The sequence below is a fragment of the Pyrgilauda ruficollis genome, unplaced genomic scaffold (assembly GCF_017590135.1).
Source record: "Pyrgilauda ruficollis isolate IOZ18807 unplaced genomic scaffold, ASM1759013v1 scaffold9, whole genome shotgun sequence".
In the NCBI taxonomy this organism is placed as follows: domain Eukaryota; kingdom Metazoa; phylum Chordata; class Aves; order Passeriformes; family Passeridae; genus Pyrgilauda; species Pyrgilauda ruficollis.
The window spans coordinates 8,701,900-8,716,743 of record NW_024531043.1 but is presented as its reverse complement, the minus strand read 5'-3'; the positions used below and the strand labels follow the sequence as shown (position 1 = coordinate 8,716,743).

At 43.4% G+C, this 14,844-nt stretch overlaps 1 protein-coding gene across 2 annotated transcripts in view; it reads right to left on the bottom strand.

The window, feature by feature from the left end:
* The window catches only part of MN1 (MN1 proto-oncogene, transcriptional regulator), an 83,557-nt gene that overhangs the window by 64,791 nt on the left and 3,922 nt on the right, over nucleotides 1–14,844 (bottom strand). The window lies entirely within an intron of this gene.

The following is a 14,844-nucleotide window of genomic DNA, read 5'->3' as shown; positions in this document are numbered from 1 at the left end:
GTCACATGTCTACTCAAAGGCATGGCTCTGAACAGCAGCATCATGCCCTCCATGGATGAACATTTCATCCACTGGGAAATGTGCCAAATAACTCAGGTATCCATAACAGTACTGCAATGAATTCTGCTATCTGCCATCCTGCTCAGGTCTGCATCCACACAGCTTCATCCCCCAGCAGCAGAGCTGCCAAGGCAGATGGGCCAGCAAGCTTCAACAAGAGGGTGAGCAAAATGGCAGCAGGAGCATCCATTACCCACAGGACAGCAAGGATAGAGGGATGGAGTCTGAGCTCAGTGTCCTAATGTACCCACCTTGCCTCCCTCCCTTCCTGCAGGCCTTAAGCAGAAGGCAGCTGTGCTGAAGGAGTTAATCTTGCCTGGAACAACCTATCTCCGGTTTCTCAGAAACTCCAAGGCTGCAGAGCTGGGCTTTCTGCTCCCTGCCTGCTCCTGCCTGCCCTGCCTGCAGCCTGACCCCTGACATTTCCACTCTGCTTCTCCCTGGCATGGAAAACTTAACCATACACAAACAAACAGGTTGGGAGGACAGATAAATGGAACAGAGGAGGAGAAAGGGAAGATTGCTCAGATTCCTTGTCAAGGCCCTGATTAAATAACAGCAGCACCACCAGACGTGGGTGAGGGGCTGGCATTTATCAGTAAACCCTGAAGTCTACAGCAAGACATCTCTGTTTAATTAATCCTGAAAGGGTCCCTTCCCCCTTCTACTTCCCAGGGAGGTTTTGAGGATCTGCAAGTTTAAAGACACAGCGAATCCTTTTTAGCTCTTTCCTTACAAAACACAAGGGCAAAACCACAGTCAGGATTTACTAATTCTGTGGCAAAGGCTTCCATTGCATGGACACATGCAGGTAACCCCCATTGAGGGAGCGTCTTGGATTCAGTCATACCTCTGAGGCAATACACCCATCATGTGACAGCTTTAGAATGACCAGCTGGAAGCCTGCACACACGTAATCACAGCCAGGCATGGATCTGCAGATCTCCCCTGGACTCTTCTGCCATTCTTACCCAATACACATTTCCCAAGGGATAAGTCTCTTCAGTGCCTGATGCAGTTCTAGTGTCACCCATTTTTGTACAGTTTTCCCACGGTGGAATCAACATCACCCAGCAATGGAAAAGACTGCACATAAACATAAAGCAAGACAACTGCAAATGCTCTTGTCTCTGGGCTTTCACACAGCTTGAGGAGGCTTGGGAGGACCTTCCAAGGCACCTTCCATTTCAGGAGGTCCCCTGCCCTTTGATCCAAGGTGAGCATTGTACCAGTGCAGAAGACCAGAGTTTAAGCCATCAGCCATGAAGGGCCACAGAGGTGGAAAGTCACTCCACACCTCAGCAGCAGTGCGAGAGGAGCTCTGCTTCCAGGGTGCCTTCATGCCACCACAATGCTCAGAGAGCTCTAAGTTCTCTGAGGGTTGTAACAGCTCTGGATCCTATAGAGTGGACAGATCACCAAACCCTAAATCAGCTTCCAACAGGAAAGACCTCAGCAAGCCCTTCCCAAGGCTCAGCATCAGTCCTCAACAGGGAACAGGGCAGGGAGGGTCTGGCAGCAGTGCTCAAGCCCCCAGGTCAGCAATCTTAACCACCATCCACCCAATCATCCATCCAAGCAACCACCCAAGCCATGGTAGAATTATAGAGATCAATTCTTTTTGTGTTCCTGCAAAAAGAGAAAATGAAAAAGTAGCAGAAAATCTCTGTAATAATGACTTCTAGTCCAATGAGAAGCAGAAGAAGGGGTGGGGGAAAGGGAAAATTTAAAAGTCTAAGTTCAAATTGTAAAATAAATCTGTAATTCATATCAGTTTTATAAAATTCCCAGGAAAATACAAAGTCAAAACCAGTTATTTTCTTGAGGATCTATATTCTTAAATACCTGGTTTCAACATAATCTCTTTTTAAAGAAGTACTGGGATGGAGAATGAACTGTGAGGAACTGAAAAAGGTCTCTGCCTACCCAAAAAAAAATCATTATACAATGACAAGAGACAATCCAGTCTATAATCAAAGACAGAATCCTGACATGTTCAAAGAGAAAATTATTGTAACAACAGTGACTTTGAAGATGAGAAGGGTTTTTTTGATTGAAACAATGGCCATCAAGATTTTTACTGTAGCAGCCAATGTTTAAATGCATCACTCAGCATGCTGAGTGCCTGCAGATACACTGAGCACCAACAGCAAAAAAAAAACCCATGTAAAAATAAAATAGTGACACCTAAGAAAGTCCTGCCTGAAGTGGAACCAGGAAACACTCTCTGAGTGTGAACCACTCACACCAGGGAGCAAACACTTCTACTGATGGGCATGCTTGTCCCAGGCAGTGAAGTTTTACAGAAGAGCCAGTGTCCCATCAATACAAAACTTGCAAGTTACAAGGCACTACACTAAAATATTTAAATTTTCATCTTTTGCTTCCAGGGAGTTGCATATTTGGCCATAAAAGTCGTGATCTGCACTCTTTGCTGAACTCGTGTGATTCACAGAAAATGAATCACAAAAGGCAAGTTTGGTGACTAAAAAAAACAGCTGTTCTGTAATGCACCTAAGGAGCAGTATCAGATTTGCTGGCGTTTGATTAGGAGACTATCGAAAGATGACTATAAATACCCCTTTCAAAAACAGAATCTGGATTAAGCTCAGAGTTAGCTGGGTGCTAGTCAGTCAGACTGCATCACACCTCTCCTGTATTTCACCTTTTAGGGGAAAGCCCAAGCACAGTCCTCCTGAAGGGTAATTTGTCACAAAAATGATTCAAAAGCTGTGCAGCATCACTACCACCAAAATTTGTATTTTTAACATGGAAACTTCGAGTTGTATCAATCCTGTCCGTGGCTCCATCACTATGAGCATTGATTATATGTGGGAACCATTTTATTAAAACTATGATAATACCAAACAATTTATTTAATAAAAGCATTTTCTCCACTGTAACTCAGCAGTGAAAAGCTGTTTAAAGCAGGGTCTACCAGCCCTACTTCTTCCACACACTTCTGTTCTCACCATTACATTGAAAACCTTCCACCAAAAATGAAACCATTAAAAAGCATGAATATATGTTTTGGTTTTCTCTTAGCTGGACCTGGCAAATCTTCCTGGGGGCATCTCCACTTCAGTTTCACAGCTACCACACAGGATTCCCCCTTCTTTCTTTCATTAGACATTTATGTATCTTCTGCAGAAAAGAAACATCTTGAAACTGATGTCTGTGTGGTTTTGCTGATGTTGTTCCAGGCCATGCCACACTTGGGCTCACCACCTGTGCCTCAGGTGTGCAACAATGAACCAACACAATGAACCAACCAAGGCCACAGTAGGCTTGGCTCTTCACCCTTTTGGGGTATTTCTGGCAGAAATGCCCTGGTAAGTGCCACGTTCGTGTCCCCATGGCGTGGTGGCCGCTGGCCAAGCACAGCTGGCACGCACAGCACACACCACCACAGTGACAGCCCAAATCCAGCTGTGACAGCAGGGTAAGGAACACAACCTGCGATGGGACAGAGGCAGACTGGGACACCCACCTTGGAACCCAACATCTGTTTTCCACAGAGTGCCCAGACAGCCCATGGAACTCAATCCCATGATATTTTAAAGCAGGGAGCACTGCAGATAAAGACAGATCAATTTTGCCCTACATTTTTAAATGAAACTCTCCTGTTTTGGAAAGAATTTCATTAAGGTGAAAATATAATACAGAACTACCCATTTAGGAAGAATGTGCTATTAATTCTTAGCAGTGTATGTAGAAGGGAAAATTGCATTTTTATCTAAATGTTTTTTTCAGTATAACCCATTTCCAGTATTCTTTTACAGCCCAGTAGTGGGAACTTTTCACATTTCTATTTGAGCCAGACCACTGTGGAAGACAGCCTTCAGTAACATGTCAAATACAACCCTTTAAAATGTACTCCAAGAGAAGCTCCACAAACTGGAGAAAGGCCAGAAGAACACACCTTAAAGGATGGTTGGAAAATAAAAGGAAAAAACCTCTCTCTTAAGGATGTAAGCCAGATTTTTAAGGGGGAGAGGAAAAAGGATGTGGTTTAGGGTTTTTTTTTCCCTAAGAGCCAAGAAGAGTTTCAGTCTTCCCTCTCTTCTTCCTCACTTGAAGGAGAAACACCTCCTCTTTGGTGCAGTTCCCAGTTCCAAACGCACACAAAGAGCAGAAGGGGGCCATGTTATCACTCTGAAAAAATGGACATTCTGAGCTATAACATGCACTAGTATGTACTACCAAAACAAGTGTATGCTATGAAAGACTCATTTTATCAGCATAAACAAATGCTCATTTCTCACTGCAGTTTCATACCATTTGAAACTGAATATAATCCAAACAATAATTCCAAACAACTGATGCTGGGATCCAAGTTTGCCTGACACACTGCCATCACACAGCAAGAACAACATCAAGTAAAAGCAAAAGCAGATTCGGAACTGACTGCTTCGAGTTTTACCACGTTCGCCTCATCTAGTAAAGAAAAGCAAACATAAAATAGAAAGTTTTTAAAATTCTTCATTTCATCATCAAGGATCTCATATTCAAGCGAACCCAAACCACAACAGCACAGTGGCCTTGTGTTTAACAAACAAAGCCACTGACTTTTCAAGCACCGCAGCAGGGCTCACTGAAGAAGCTGAAGCTCCGTGTTTTCTCAGCATTGTTCATTTGACATTCTTCACCTCTTTTATTTTTTTTTCCCTGCATTGGCTTTTATTAGCTTACTTCAGAAAATTAGTATAACAAAAATTTTATCTTTCAAAACAGACATTTAAAAGTGCAGCAGTTATGGAAATACAATTGGACAATGAACAGTTTTTATTCCCTCTACCTCGCCACACTCCGCACGGCAAAGCAGTAATTACAGGAATCTACTTCTGGTTTAAGCTCTACAGTAAGCTCTTTCCAAATTTAAGGCCAGTAACCAACCCTTCATTATGCTTAATAGGTAGACATAAAATGTAATTGTATCACAATCTCCCAAAGCACGTTCCCAGCTCTGAGGCTCACACGTGTCTGGCTCAAAAAAGAGATATTTTATCTGTTCTTTTTTCCTTAAGAGAAACTCTGCAGCACCATTGACATCAGCCACTCGAGGAAAACTACACAAAACACTAGAGAATCTGGAAAATTATTTGGAGTAAGACTTCACAGTGTTGTTAAAAGCTCACATTTCCAAAGTGAAGTTTGTTGGTACCAACAGGACCACAGGAGCCCTGGCAGAGTCAGGACCGTGGTCACCTGCCCCGGGGCCCGAAGCACTGGGAGCAGCAAATTCCCTTCTGCCTTTCCCATTCACACCTCAGCTGAAATAAGTAACATCAGGACACAGAACATGAACTGATTTATCTACAGGACACACCACTTTGTCATGTAACACACAACACAACTTTGATGCACAGAGTTTGAAAGCAAAGCTCACCCAAAATCACCAGGGCTGCCCTTGGGCTTTCCCCTGCTCCCCTGAACATTTTCCAGCCATCACCTTTCACACCCACCCTGCCAAAAGCACAAAGAACTGGCAAATGATGGGATGAAACTTCAGTAATAATCCAGAATGAAGGAATGTTTTGCTATTCTCCCTTTTTTGTGATCTGCCTCTTTCAAAGTAGTTCGTACTTCAGATAGCCCTTGTTTTTCCTCTGCCTCCAGAACTATGGCATGGTAGGCAGAGCACAGGGAGCTGGGCTGCATGTGGTTTTGTCCAGCACAAAAAGAAAAGTATGTGCCTATATTTAGAGGTAGAGAAGGGAGCTATAGCACCCAGGAAAAAAAAGAAATAAATCTTACTGATTTTATCTTCAAAAAAGCATTTGTGTTTTTGGTTTGTTTAAATCAAAAATGTGCTGCAAGCATTTGACCCTATATCCAGCAACAATAAAATCTGTTCCACCATAAAATACCAGCTGCTTTGCACTTTGAATAATAATACTATTTTTAAAGGGTTTCAGAATTATTGTCTCATAGATTGTGGTAGCTTTTATTACAATTACTGAGGAACTCCTTTTTTTCTTTTGTAGAATACAATCAATAGGCCCATTTATTATCTTCTTGCTTTTAAAACTGTATTTGGTCTGAAATTTTGGGTTACTTTTCAGACTACACAAAAAACATTTTTCAGCCTAATATTTGGCACCAATAAAAATTAAAACAATTGAGTCAGATCAAAAATATCAGTATTATTAGATGCAAACAGTTACCGGGCTGCCTGGCAGGTCTAAGAGTCTTTTTTCTAATTATCAGCTCAGTACCACTCCAGGAATAAGTCACACCAGGTGGTTGTGATGTACTGGGCAGCTCAGACCTGGAGTCTGGGTCCTCCACTCCCAGCACCCAGGGGAGCAGGGAGGAGAAGCCCTCCTTTGGTGATGCTTCCAACCCCAGGCATCTGGAAGAGGTGAAAACCTTGCACCAAACTACTTCTGCAACATTTAGGTCTCTTTTCCTGTTGCTAAGACTGACAAACCTATTTAGAAATACACTCACACAAAGATCAGAAGTGCCCTAACTGGGATTTGGGTTTGTCTTTTCCACGAGAGGAGAAATGCTGCCCCGGAGAGGGCAGTACAGCCGCGCCATCCTCACCAAAGAAGGAATCCACGCAGAAATGAGATCACCAGGTGGGACGAGATGCTCTCAGCCCATGATCCCCTGCTCACACACGCTTCCCAACCCAGCAGCATCCAGCACTGGTTGGGAACCCAAGTGCCCTCCAGTTCCACTGTGCATCTCACCAGCATCCTCTGCCCAAGCCCTGGTGGCACCGCCCCGTGTTCCAGCAGTGAACCGGCACCTGCCCAGCCCAACACCACCTCTTTTATCTCATTTGGACAGTAAATCTTTAGCAGTGGGAACATCTCCCAGGTTTCTAAAGCACTGTGGCAATTTATAGTGCAATAAATATCATCTTAAATAAAAATAATCCTAAAGTGGGACCTGAATATGGACTCCTCTGCGCTCTAAATCACACGTAGACCCAAATCCCGGTAAGTACGACGGCAATGCCTGGACTGCCCGAGCCATCCAGCCAGGAGCAGGAACGCCGTGCAGGCATTCCCTCCCTGCCTGAGCCATCCAGCCAGGAGCAGGAACGCTGTGCAGACATTCCCTCCCTGCCCGTTGCAGCCTCACCTCCAACAGTGCAGGGGAGGGAAGGCTCAGCCCCATTCCCCAGGGAGCAGCAGTGCTTGCAATGATGCTCAGCTGTGCCTCAGACCCACAGCATCCTCTGTCTCTTCTGACTGCTCTCACCTGAGACCAAAAGGCTTTTAAATGCCATTATGGAGGAATATTATAGCTACCCACCTCTCCCTCCAAAAAAAAAAAAATTAGTGGAAGATTTTTCTAGGAAAGAGATCCTAAAACTCTGACCAGATAATAACCCCAGCCCAACCTCCATTTCCTATGTTAATAGATCAATTTACATCTTTCTAGCAAAATGGTTTCAGGCTACATTATAAAAAAGAAAAAAGTCATGCCTTTCTTCTGAAACTGCATTTTGGGAGAGGATTAAGGAGGAAGGAAGGATATGACTCTTTCCAGGGCTTTGTAATGTATTTGCTTCGCACAGCAAATTAATATTCTCAATTTTAACTCAGGAGTACATTCTTAATTAGGGTATGAAATGTTTTAAAATTTTCTTCACTTTACAAATGGCTGCTTTTTCAATTAACTGTGCTTCCCCAGCCTCAGGATGATCTTTCTATTAGCAACAGAATGCTTTTGAGTATTTTGTGAATACTAATTCACAAAATTAATTAAATGCAGACTTAACTCTGAAAACATATATTTTACCACCAAAAAACCCTGCTGTCTTCCAACTACTGACCAATCACAGGCTTTGCTGGGATCAAGGGGATCAAGTCCTAAAGGCCCAGCAGTCAGAACTGAAGGTAGGAGAGTGAAAATGAAAAAAAACAAAGTTCTTCATTTTGTATTTTAAATGCTCCAAACACAGAGGGGGATTAAAAAAAGATAAATAACCCAAAGTTCACAGAAAGTGGCCATGGGAGCAGGACTGTGGCACATCTCTCCCATCGCTCACAGAGCTAGCAGAACCCTTCGAGCTCCCACACGTGTTGTCCGTGTTTAAACTCAAATAAACTGTATTTATTTCAATGTAAAAAAATCTATCAAAGCAGCACTTAAACATAACCAGATTCCTGCTTACCAAACCAAAAAAAAAAAAAGCTTTTTTTGACAAATGTTAAAAGCTAATAAAAAATGTAGACCGCCCAGCGTCATGCTCGGTGGCGTTACGTTAAAACACTGAACAGACACAAACAGATTTGCTGGAATTGAAAACAAACAGACACAAAGTGCCCTGCTGCAGGGTCTGGGCAGCACCTCAGCCTCGGAGAGACTCGGCTCCTGCTGGGGAGCTGCCCCTGACGGATGTGCACGTGCATCCCAGGGAGCGGCACCGTCAGCGGCGCCAGAGCAGCTCCTGCCCAAACGGGCAAGGCAAAACTTGGGAAAATGTTACTTCCAAATGGATCAGACCCAGTCCTACAGAGAGGGATGTGCCCTACGTGTGAGTCAGGCATCTCGAAAGGGCACAAGCACGGAGCAAAAATACTCCTATGACAATGCCCGTGCTGCTACAAAAAATAACCCAAGTACAGGGAAGAAACACAGAACAGTGGTGATCATGTTATGGATAAAAAGTGCAACACTAAGAAAGGCACATTTCTAGACTATCGAGTCTTAAAACTTATTACATCAACTAAGGAAAATGCATTCACCCCATCCAGATGCTTTTGTCATTTGCCAGGAGATGAGCGGAACATGAAGCCTTAGAGGAGAGGGCACTGGTGGGGAGAGAAGAAGGGGTGCTGAAGAGGGGAACAGTAAAGCAGTATCATCTAAGATGTTCTCTTTGAAGTATTAAGAAAGCCAGCTTGTAAAAATTAATGGATTAGACCTCCAGCTGTTCAATTCTCAGCTTTAAATTTAGAAGGCATTTGACTTTGGAACATTGGCACATAATCCATAAAATATATTTAAATTTGTAACAAAACCCCAAAATTCTTTGTATTAAAAGGCCACTAATAACTCAGAATGTTTTAACTGCACCAACACAAAGCATCTGGCAAAGGAAAAGCAGCAAACTACAAAGAATCACAGTATTTTTATATAAGGCAGTCATCTAATCACTGTGTGTAAACTAGGTCTATTTACAGAACAGCAAAAATTCAGAATCACATTTTAAAAACTGAGAAATCTACCAAGACCAGGAAGGTGAAGGCAGACCTTGAATTTCCTGGGTGATTCCACAGCTTCACCTATTTAATTTCCATAAGGTTCCCCATGTCCCTTACCCAAGATCTGGTACACAGCCAGCCATGTTCTGAACAGCCCTCACTAACAGAGGCTCTCATTTAAAAACGCCTCTCAAAAAACAAAACTATTTCATATTTAAAAATAACACACCGATCTTAAACGTGTCCTGCAAACCTTAATCATGTGTTTACAGGTGCAAAACATCGTTCTTTTCAAGGGTGTAGGTTTTTCAATGGGAAAGCTGGACCAGCTGGGCAGGGAGGCGGATGCCGGCCGGAGCCGCGGCGCGATGGCGAGGTGGCTACCAGCGCCTGACGCCCACCGCCTGCATCCAACACGCTCCAGTCCGAAACACACGCAAGGACAACCTATTCAGTACTAGGGATAAAACAGGGAATGATCCTCTGCCTCCAGTTTGACAGGTCTCTTTCAACAGTCTCAATGTGCTTCAGAAATTGTGTCATGAAACGGCTTCTGGTATTTCGGTAAATTCAGCGTTAACAAAGCATACACGTTAGGCCACCTGAAGATTCATTTTAGAACTGGCTGTGCACTTTCTGAGGAGACTCTCCTCACACTCAGATTTAACAGAAATACACGAGAAACCACTGACTGAAAATGTACAGTAATTTGTCTAGTACTAAAATTTTATATGGTCACATAAAGGCATTTTACTGTACCAAAACCTTTCCCTGGTATAGAATACTACCGAGGCTGGGAGTCAGCTGGTTCAAATAAAAGCAGCCTATTTAGTTTCAGGTTAGACTTGTGTTTGATGCCTTATTCCTTGTTGTACACAAGTAACAACAAATTGTGTCTATAGACATTGCTAATTAATAGCACTTTTTATCAAAATATTATTTGCAGTTTTATGGTCGAGCATTCCATTAGGTGACTGGTAAAAAAAACCAGGTATTGTACCTTAAAAAGTAAGAGGAGACATGGTGTAATACATCACAGATCAAAATAAATCTATGCTGTCATCCAGGCTCATATATAAATACTAAGTCTAATTCATTTCCTTTTACATCATACATAAAGATCTGAAGCACATTCACACACCAATTTTAAGAAACATCTCCCTCGAAGTCTCTCTCACGCAGATGCTCACACCAAGTGTGTGCTAAACAACCCCATTAAAACTCGCCTTGCAACTGAGTGGGCATCAGAAAATAAGAGACTCTGGGGCAAGGAAGCACCAGGATGCAAACCAGATAGGTAATCTGCATTAATTCAAACACAGCTAGATTGTCCACTGAAATGAGAACAGGTAAATCTAGAGAGCAAAAATTACTAGCCAGACAGACAGTGGATGCAAAGGCAAACACTGGCCACAGTTGTTACTGAAATGCCAATAAATTTACACATTTCCTGCACTAAATATTTTAGTATATCACAGCAAGAGGAAATACTACTGAAAATTCTGTCCCTTGCTTTTTCTAATATATGCCATAAAGGTCAACAAGCACACTGCTACAAAATGTTTATAAAACAAAGGAAAATATTTCTAAACAGAACCATTTTCTCGTAAAAAGTATTAAAAATCATAGTCAGTCAAGGTAAACAATGGAGAATTTCTATCATTCACATGAGGCCAAGCAGGGGCAACCCTCCCAATTAATTTTTTTTTTTTAAACAGGTTAGAAAAGTTTAAAGCGTCATATTAAACCCAAATCTAACGCACACCAAACTCTCTCCCAGGATAAGCAGCGGGAGCGTTCTTCCCTCGTCACTCTGACTGCTAATCCAGATGATTTAATAAAGATGTAGATTTGATATATGTGGGGTTTATTGTGTAACTTCAAGACAAAGGCAAAAGCTTCTTTTTTCACCAAATTGTTAAAATTCTGTAAGTTTCAGCAGCCCAGTGAGACAAAGCAGCATCGGGAATCACAGCCCCCTCTCTGGAAAAGGCGCTGAGCTTTGCTGCTGAACTCGCTTCCACAGCGCTCACTACAACACAGCCGCTCACAGCACATCGCTTGCAGCGAGGCTTCAGTGCCTGAAAAACCTCACCAGAGGTCTGACAAACTCAGTCCCAGTAAACAAACACAGTCCCTTGGTAAAGCCCCTAAAAGAACTAAGCAGTATTTAAAATAAAGCGGGCAAGCAGAATGCACTGGAAAGGGAAAGAAAACAAAGGCTCCCAGCCGCATCTGGACCAAATTTGACCTTTGTTAATGTATTTCTAGTAATTCACAGATGTTACACACTGCTCCAGCAAGAGGGTTGGCCTGTGGACTCATTCAAGTGACAGGTTCGGTGTAACAATGAAATATTAACAAAAACTCACAGATGAAGGCTAACGGTGCCGCGTGCCACGTGCCCGTCAGCCCGGACTGACGAGCCCAACAGCCACGGAGCAGAAAAATACACTCCCATCCTTTCCAACCAACACCTGCACAGTTCTAGGTACATAATGATGTCTTCACCTGACATCTGCAGTATGGGACTTTCAAAATTTCAATTAAAAACTAAAAACCAAAACCCCACCAGCACTTAATTAGTGGGTTTCTAAAGAATACAAATACACATTTCACTGAAGGGGAAATTGTTCTGGTTCGGTCAAACCAGGAAAAGCAAAACCCCATTAAACTGGCCTGGATTTTTAAGTGAATTTGAACTGGTTATTCTTTGTCAGCTAGAGCTGTGGTGTTAGAAGTCAAGACAACCCCTCTAGACTCAGTGTTATTTATCTCTCAGTCCCAGCTCAAGCTGCTAGACAGAGGAAAACACGAAATTCTAGAAAGCATTTTCAGGGGGGAAAAAACCCAAAACCTACCAGCTACTTCACATAAAACATGTTGGTACAAGAAATGATGCATCAGAGAAAACTCTTTACAGAAAACACATTTCAGGGCAGAGCCATGTCCAGGCAGCATTACTAATACTACATTCCGAAATGGAACGTGAACGCACGCACAGAGCTCGCGGCAGGCCAGCGCTGGAGGTGTCACACCTCACAGCACCGGTGTCTGCTCTCAGCAGCCTCCAGACCCACAGCTCACTCAACTGCCAGAGAGCAGCAAATCATTTTAATGCCGTTATGGGAAAAAAGGTGAGCTCCGAGGAATCTGAGCAGCCATTAAAACAACTTGTTTCCCCCATAACCTGCGCACTAACAGAGTATTTGAGAAGTTCCTGATCCTGCTGTATTTTGGGGAGCCTGCTCTTTCCTTCATGGCCAGCACTGAAGTCAGACCCTCTGGTCCTGGAGAGTGGCAGGCAGTGGACAAAGTGCCCAGCCCTGCACCGAGGGGAAGCTGCCCCCCAACACCCACCGCCCCTTCCTCCACCTCTCTGGCACCTGAGGAGCCGCCGGTGCCAATCGCAGCAGTGCCACGGTGGGAATAAATCCTTGACTGCTCTCACGGCAGGTGTAACTCAGAAGCGCCAAACAAGCCTCCACTGGGGAGGACCCAGGTCTAATGCTGCTCTCACTAACACTGCCCAGCCCCAAAACGGTGCCCACCTTCCAAGAATGCCGAGGAACTGCTTGAATTCAGAGGAGCGCTGCCTGGAGCCTGCGCACCCACCCGGACACTGGGTTTCTGCTGGAGCAAACACCACAGTGCAAATCCCAGCTGACTGAGAAGGTTTCAAATCTCAGCCCACGTCTAAAGGAAGCCTTTTCTTAAACACAGTTTCACACACTCAGGGGTACGGCAATGTTAAGTTTAATTATTTCTACTGACCGAGGTGAACAGCCTGTTTTGTCTCACCCATTGTATCTTTATCATCTCTAACAACAGTTAAAGTAAATTCTCTGTGAGTCTGTATAAATTTCCTCATCCGAGGAACCAGCCCATTCAAATCCCTCAAGTGACTAAAGCATGAACCAACCCGAGCGCCTCTGCATTGTTGTGGAACTGGTTTGCTATTTTATGTTAAGCCTCTGAAATACTAAAACATATCCTTATATAGGAACACTGATTAAATGGTTTTCCTTCCAAGTGATGAACTGTTTTAACAGCAACATTGTGGTTATCGCGACCAGAAAGCAATTACTTCTTTCACTAGCTGTTACTAAGAATAGCTGTGATCAAAGTGACTGGAGGAGTGCTGTTAAAAGACGCTGCAGAAGCATCGCTCCGTATGACACACACACACACAAAATATAGATCATTTTAAACCAAATTACACTTTTAATAAATGTGCTGTTCGGAATTAAATTGCTGCTCAGGATTTCTTTTAAATCACTGCTTGGGATTTCTTTTTTCATCCAGGAAGTCAAGACCTATATAAGTTATTCTCTCAAAATCTATTTCTAAACACGGCACGGTGTGAGATCTGTGATCTGTGAGTGTGTGAAAGTGCACACGTAACGGGGTGCGTGTGGTGTGAGAGAACGTATGTATGTGCTTGAGCCTGCCAAGGCAGAAGTAACAGGAACTGTGATTTGTGCTAACTAGCTATTGATCCAGTCAGATCTAGATGTTGTGTACAAGAAACAATAAAAGAGAAGGGGCCAGGAAGGATGCTGTGTGCAACTCCATTTAAAAATGGAAAAGAAGGGCCCCAAACAAACCAATTTATGTCCTTGCCTGGGTGAAGCATGGAGAATGCTGATGGGCTTCCTCGGGTCTGCCGTGCATGCTAAACACTCTGCTCGAAATGAGAGTCTCCTGCGCTGGGCATTAAACATGAACAAAGAGACAAACCGTGGGGGCTAGGATTCACGCTTCAGAAAGCCAAAGCTGCAAAGCCAACCAGAACCAGGTTAGGAAACAGCCCAGTTTCCTAACCAGCTCACTTCTAATTTCACCAACTTTCTTAGCAGAATTACTAAATGTGGAGGGCTGTAAAAAGTCAAGTCTCTACTACCAGAGATAATGAAAACAATTTCAAACTACACTGCAATACCAAAATATCATCTTTCCTAGGCACAAATAATGAGTTTATATTGTGTAAACTGCACACATGTATTTCTAGCACACCAAAAGCCACCCACCTGCCCTCAGACAGCAGGTACAGCATGTGCACCCATTGTAACAATCACACATACAGCTAGGCAGGTTGCAAAATAGGGATTTGATAAGATAAAATAGAAACCAATTGAATCTATAATCATCCTTATCTTAAACAGCTTTTATAATAGAGGGCTTTCCATTAAAATATTGTTTTCTAAGCCTGGGGAATTATGATGCCCTCTGGACACAAGGAGGGATCAAAAATGACAACTAATGTCAAAATTAAACATCTGTCAACTAAGCAAGTTTTACACTAACAGACCCAGAGCCTTATTTTAAACTGCTTTTCAGTTAAATCAAAAATAATTTGTTACAAGCCGTTCAGCTCAGTATCACACTGCTGTGGGCTCCAAATACAAGCAGGGGGCACCTGGACCTGAAGGGGCAGACCTACCACCAGATTCATGTTTTTCTGGTGAGGGAAAACCCCAGTCATAGTTTTGGGAAAGTGGCTGGAAGGTTCGGCTGGCACCAGGCTCTGTGGGAGCCCTCTCCTCAGTACCCCATGCCTGGTGGGACCCTGCAGGAGCCCCCTCCTCAGAACCTCAGGCTGCAGGTCCCTTCT